This window comes from Oryzias latipes, chromosome 21, assembly GCF_053564925.1.
Source record: "Oryzias latipes strain Hd-rR chromosome 21, Olatipes_Hd-rR_3.1".
NCBI classification, from domain to species: domain Eukaryota; kingdom Metazoa; phylum Chordata; class Actinopteri; order Beloniformes; family Adrianichthyidae; genus Oryzias; species Oryzias latipes.
In genome coordinates, this window is record NC_136257.1 from 9,551,268 (window position 1) to 9,557,784 (window position 6,517).

A 6,517-nucleotide genomic window follows, 5' to 3' on the forward strand; every position below is an offset into this window, starting at 1 on the left:
ATGGTACAGATTTTAGACCACTTATCAAGAAGCCCTGCTGGGGTTGAGAAATGTGCAGCCACTTCCCCCCACCAGGGACTAGAATGTTAGCCTTGTGCAACCCAAAGTAGCGAAGCATTTCATCAGTACTTCCCAGCAAACCTCAAACCGTGTGGAGTTCGGCCGTGACCATTCAGCTTCATGATTTACTATCGTGTGCAGTTGGTTGCAGGAAATTGGAACGGCGCTGACGTGCCTTTGAATTGCGGTCGAGACAGTTTTCTGTTGAAAACAGAAGCAGATTATCTTCGACGAGGAGGCAGCAGATTTAGAGATGTACAGTGCGCAATATGTTATCACAACGCAGTCGGGGCCCAGACAGCTGCTATCTGTCATAAACTCCGGCTATTGTTGGCAACACTACACGGCAACATGTGACCTAATCTAGATGAGCAGCCACTGAGCAAATACAGAGTGGAATGGTGTCATTTTTAATAAAGCTGTTTTATGGACTCCAGTCAACAGAGCCAGAGGAACAGGCTGAAAGTTTCTTTGTGCAAATGATATGGCAGTCGGAGTTTCATAACTTCCTCTGCTGTGAGAAGCCTGTGGCAAGTCTCTTCGCACAGAGAAAAAAGGGGGAAAAAAAATAACCTCAGCCTAATCAAGATTTCACAGAGACATTTCTTTAATTAGTTTCAATATTTCTTGTTTAGATAATGTCAGCCAATTGACGATCGGGTCCCAAACGGAACAGGCTGGGAACTCTGCAGTTCTCTGATACCGAGAAAGGGCTGATCCAAGAGATTGTTGATTTTATTTGTGTGTGTGTTTTTTTTAAATACATGTGCTCATTCAAGCTTTTTCTGCAATGTTTCACTGCTGATACATCAGACCAATATCAGCTCCGGGCGTTCCTTCAAATCGCAGAGAGGCGGCTGTCTTTAAGAAACACTAATTGTGCAAACACGCTGTCGCGGCGTCACGCTCTCATGTGTTACCTGCTCTATTTGCTGCCTGGACAGCGAGGCGGACGTGATCGCTTCTCACTGATGGAAAAATAATTAGCGTTGCTAAGGAAAAGTTTCCTCTCTGTGAGGTCTCAGACAAACATACAAGGCAACACCCCCCATCCCCAGTATAAAAACAATGTTGGTCAAAGCACGTAAACATCTGGAGCAATGAGACTCCCGCTTCTGAAACAAAGATATCTATTTATATTTTTCTGAGATTGTCACCAAAGATAACCTCGCTTTACGCATTAGGTAGCTCGTGCAGCGCCAAACGTTTAGAGTGATACACCTCAACCTACCTGCATGCCCCCCTTCCATCCCACCTGGCTGTTTTCTTTTTACAAATCTCCCTCCCACATTCTAAGGCTTTTGTACTTGCCTCTCCCTAACCACCTTACCCACCCCCTGCCCCCCCCCCTCTCTTTTCTCCACACACCTTTTCTCTTGGCGGGGCAGCAGGTGTTGAATGCTTGTGTTTACCCCCACCACCACCACCACTCTTTCTTTCTCCAAGTGTCTCTCCCTTTTTCTCTGGCAGCTGGTAGGAAAAGGCGGGGGCTGGAACAGCTGCACATGAGGGCGGGAGGAAAAATAAAAATAAAAAAAGTGTACGAGGAAAAACAGCTTCGGCCCCCTTAGGGATGTCAGTTCCAACTCCCCCCCCCCCCCCCCCCCCGCAACTAGATCTTGTGGCAGGTTTTTTTTTTTGGTTCTTTTTTTATTTTGGAGGGATTCGAACTGTTGCAATCGGATGACATCAGGGTCCCATAAACAGAAAACATTGAAGACATCCTTAGTCTTGTTCCAGTTTCTAAGTTTATAAAGAGAACTTCTTCCTGTCCATTTTTTGCATCCGGGTCAAAGTCAGGGCAGCTGTGTGCCGTTTTCACAAACACAACCAAAACACCTGAGATCAGCTCCAGGGCTTTTGTTTGGCCCTGGCAAGGTTGGGCCGGCTCCATCCCGAATTTCCTGAGGGGTGAGGATGGAGAGAAAAGCGACTTCGCACAGATAAATCACTCGCGCAGATCAAAAGACAAATCAGTGGCAGAGACAAAAGGCACTGACTCGTGGAGAACAATGGAGACGGGGGACGAAGGTACCAGAGAAGCCCGCTCCTCTCCATCAAACCTGCTAAACAGGGTCTGCGCATGAGGTCAGACGAGCTCTTCCTCCGTCTGAGTGAGCTGCACTTCAGCTGAACCTAACTAAACTGAGATTATTCTGTCCTGAACTTCTAGAACCAGATTGTTTCCTTCTCTCTTTCTTAAAGCACCGTTAAGGGACAATTTGACCTTTGCCACGTACTCAAAAACAAACCAAAATGTGTACACACCGAGTACCCAGCGGAAATGAATGTCTAACATAGTAAATGAACCCCCCCCCAAAAAAAAACCTCGATGACATCACAGCAGGACAAACCATTAAAAAAATTAAAGGGGCCAAAAATCTTTTATGTGGGTTAAAAAATGTTTTCAAAATCGACTAACGAAACCAAAACAGACTTGTCGGGGATATCAAAGGGAAGTTTTGAAATTATTATTGCCGCAGAACCCGCGGCATGCGGCCATTATGTGGCAACGTGTGAAGTTGGTCAATTTTCACATTTTCCCACTCAATGGGAAATTAAACTTTTGTTCAAGCGATCTCCATAAAATGTCACATATGCAGGAAGTTTAAGTCTACAGCAACCACCAAAGTTTCCTTGACCTTTGACCTTGGAAAGAGGCTGCCATCTTGAATTTTCAAAATTGAATTAATTGCCTCTTAACTCCTTGAGCATCTTTGGGAAGCTACTTGGTTTTGTGTTGTATGTTGGTTTTTACTTCTTTCAAACTTTTGACAGCGTTCATGTGGCGAGCTCGCAAAAGTGTCATTCCTCTGTTAGTGGCACATTTTTAACCGGAATATTGTGAACATTTAATACATGAATCTCTGGCTCAAGCTAAATGAAATGATGCTATACACACTATATGACTATATTGGAACGTGGTTGTGGTTAACAAAGACTTCTGTTGCCTAAGAAATCCAAAAGTTTACTTTTGCAGATTCTTCTCAAACTTAAATAAAACTGTTTTTCACCCCCTGGCGACCAAAATGTAAAATGGTTGCTATGGAGATAAAAGCAACAGAAAAGTCTGCATTTTCATAAATTTGTCACATGCAGCTCTGACCAGGCTTGAAGAGACAGCAAAGGGGGCGAGGGGGTCAGCTAGGCTTCTAAGTGGCATTGCGCATACATATATTTACCAGGGCGGTAAATGGAATGGCAACAGATCAGGTGTGTAGAATCCTTGCGAGGGTCGTGTTGTACAGCTCAGCAAGTGAGTCCAGGTAAAAGGCAGGCAGGCGGCGAGGGCGGGTACAACTCCGCTAGCAGCTTTAATATTTTTAGTTTCTCATTCTGCAAGCTCATCTTCCTGCTCTGATTTAATAGGCAACCCTGACTGAGGGAGATGGTCCGTTTTCAAAGGAAAATGGAAAAAGAGTGAACAAGAGGGGGTAAACCACTTAATATAAAGCACCGGTGTGTATAGATACCTGCGCGCTGTGATATATATGTTGGCTTTCTGCGGTTTGCCATCCAAGACAAGAAGTCCTGTCCTGTGCAGCCCTTCACGCACCACAGCCCACGGGCCTCTATTAATTTCTCCAGCACGAGTAATAAATAAACATACAGGATCCACAACTCTTCACTAGCCTCTCATCACTTTTAGGAATGGAAGTGTCACACAGAAAAGAGCCCTTTGGGAAGAAACGGGGGAGAAGACGGGAGGCGCCAGCGCCCTCCTCAATATTACCTTTTGATCAAACTGCTTTAGAGATATCAGAGGAGGCAACACATCACTTTTACAACTCTGCTCTCAGTTTGAAACATCTCTCACTGAGGGAAGGGTCAAATGAAAAGCACCTTGTGACTTGTTTTAAAGCGCGTTCTGTGATGTAAAGTGCTAAATTATGTTCAAAAACACAGTTCAGCACGCGCCACTGACAGCCTTTATTTGATCCCCTCCTCTGAGATTCCTGTCCGATAACGCATCAATTTAGATTAAGGTGATATGAAAGAGAAATGTAAAGTAGGCTTCAAAAGGGAGGAGCTGTTGCGTTGGAGATGAATAAAACTGTATTAAAATGAACATGTTGAGCTCCGGCGCGGGGGCACAGTTGACCCGTGAAGTGTGCTTAACGAGAAAGTATTATCAGCAGAAGCAGCGGTGGCTGAACCCGGCTAAAACTGCCATACGGGTCCTGGCTTAAGACTTCACGCAAGTAAAAAAAAAAGGAAGGGCTGACAAGGTCACGGGAGTTTTCTAACAGAAGTGGACGGAGGGTGAGAGGCCCTTTCAGGTGAGCCGAGGAAGCGCGAACCCAGACCTGGGTCGAGCCTTTTGCTAAAACCCACCCATGCTCTTGGCTTTCCAGTCCAAACACGCTAAGATGTGATAGTGCTGTTCTGGCCTGGAACAGAGGGAAAAAACAAGCCCACTGCTTTAACAAAGACAGGAAATTCACCATAGATTCCTACTTCTCTCTTTTCTCCTGCCTCTCCACACCTAACAATGCTGGTAATGGAGAGAGAACAGTGCCCGGAGCTGGCAGAGACACCTGCGACATATTCCCCCCCCCCCCCCCCCCCCCAATACACACATGCACTACCCTTCTTCTCGCCAACAACTCCCCCCACCGCTACTCTTTCCACCCCCTCGACATTAAAGTCCTTCACAGAAATCAGAATTTAATAAATCACCCCAGAGCCTGACAGAGTTTATCTCCGGGGGTCGCCTCCACTGTGCAGAGACTCACAGACAGACAAAGCAGGGCCCGATAAGATGTGAAATTAAATACAGTTAGCAGTTTGAGACAAAGGAGGGAGAGTGTCAAACCCAGCTTTGTACAGCGTAAATGGCTGACTGCTGGTGGTGGGGCGCGCGAGCACGTGCGCGGCGAAGAGACGGCGGGGTGATTCATTTCAGGTTTCCTCTTACATTTAGCCTCATTTGCATCATCCACTGTCAACATATCGCCTCTGCCAGATACGTTCAAGAGCTTTCATTAGACGTCCGGGCTATGACATCCTTTTTACCTCGGATGCAGCATTATTAATCACCGGCTCTACTCCGATGTGGACTCATCTCCATCACGGATCAAACGCTATCTTGCTCGTGTTTCCTTTCATTCAGCAGACACGCCTGACACCAGCCTTCACCGCGGCTAAAGGAGACTTATGCGAGTGTGCCGGAGCTCAGGCGACCTTATGAAGGGGGTACACGAGCACTTACTGCTGAGAGGATATAAACGCCAGGATTTGTTTGACACCGGCGGGATCTGTCTGGCACCTCCTGCTGTTGGCCGTGCATGGCACACCAACTGGAGGGTGTGTTGTGTAAAAGCAGTACCATTCTATGCGCTGCTGTAATAAAAGTGGCGTAATTGCAATGCCTCCATAAGAGTACACAGTAATATTCTTTTCAATTAACTCGGGTCTCCAGTTCACATCAAGATATGGCTAGCCTCAGCTATTCAAAGCCCCCCAACCCCATGGTAGTTAAGAGAAAGCACAGTCAGGTTTGCAGGAATAAGGAGTGCAGGTTCTTAATGGGCTTAGCCTGGTTGTTGCACCTGACCTTTCCCTTTAACAACACTGGGGCGGCCCACTCTGGGAACAAAGTGGCCCTTGGGTGAAGCCTAATCTTCTCCAACTCCAGCCCCTCTGCTGACCAGACAGCCTTCGTCCACGGCCTTGCCGTTTATGCCTTCCTGCTGAGACAACAGCGCCAAGGAACTGTCAACAGGCCTGGTATGGCAGGCCTCGGTTGTTTCTCACACACTGAGCCCTCCGGGGTCCGCAGGCACAGAAACTCTCGCTTTAGACAGCCAGTGCCCCTCCACAGAATGTGGAGAATGACAGGAATGCTGGGTGACATCGTGAAGGCTGATAACAACCTACATCTAAGAGCGCGATTAGCTGCAGTCGACCCTTCTATGGATGTGAAGGGAGAAACCAGCATCAAACAAACTGGACACCCAGCACCCATACTGGATGGAAGATAATTACAGTGTTCCTTTGCTATATCATAGTTCACCATTCATGGTTACAGTTTTTTTCAGTGCACTGTAGTCTGCGTCCTGATTGGCTGTCAACCATTGTCAATCCATCTCCTCCCTGCCAAATCTCCGGTCCTGAATGCATTCAGTTTGCCAGAGTTACAAAAATCTTCAATCGCAATCAGATCTTTGTTATTATTCTACAATCCTGGACTTATTTTTCTACGAAGCTTTGAACTTTAGGGCTTTAAAGAAAAAAGTATGAAAATGTTTGTCTTTATGAGAAAGGTGTATAAAGAGTGAAGAGTTTTACAGCTTTAAAACATCTGTAATCCAACTTTGCGGAATTTTAGCAATTTTTAGAACATAACCCAGCCATAAATAAGGGAACACTGTATTGGCGTCATCATAAAATGGGTTTGGCTACTAAGAGTGTTGTATCTAGAAAGTTATGCCATTCTACAAAATGCCCTTTCTGG

At 46.2% G+C, this 6,517-nt stretch overlaps 1 long non-coding RNA gene across 1 annotated transcript; it reads left to right on the plus strand.

Annotated features, from left to right (window-relative positions):
• Positions 1-3,195: 3,195 nt before the first annotated feature.
• LOC144988862 (uncharacterized) lies at positions 3,196-3,466 on the plus strand. Its single transcript, XR_013652917.1, has 2 exons — positions 3,196-3,326; positions 3,430-3,466. It is a non-coding gene; the product is annotated as an uncharacterized LOC144988862 (long non-coding RNA).
• The last annotated feature ends 3,051 nt before the right edge of the window (positions 3,467-6,517 follow it).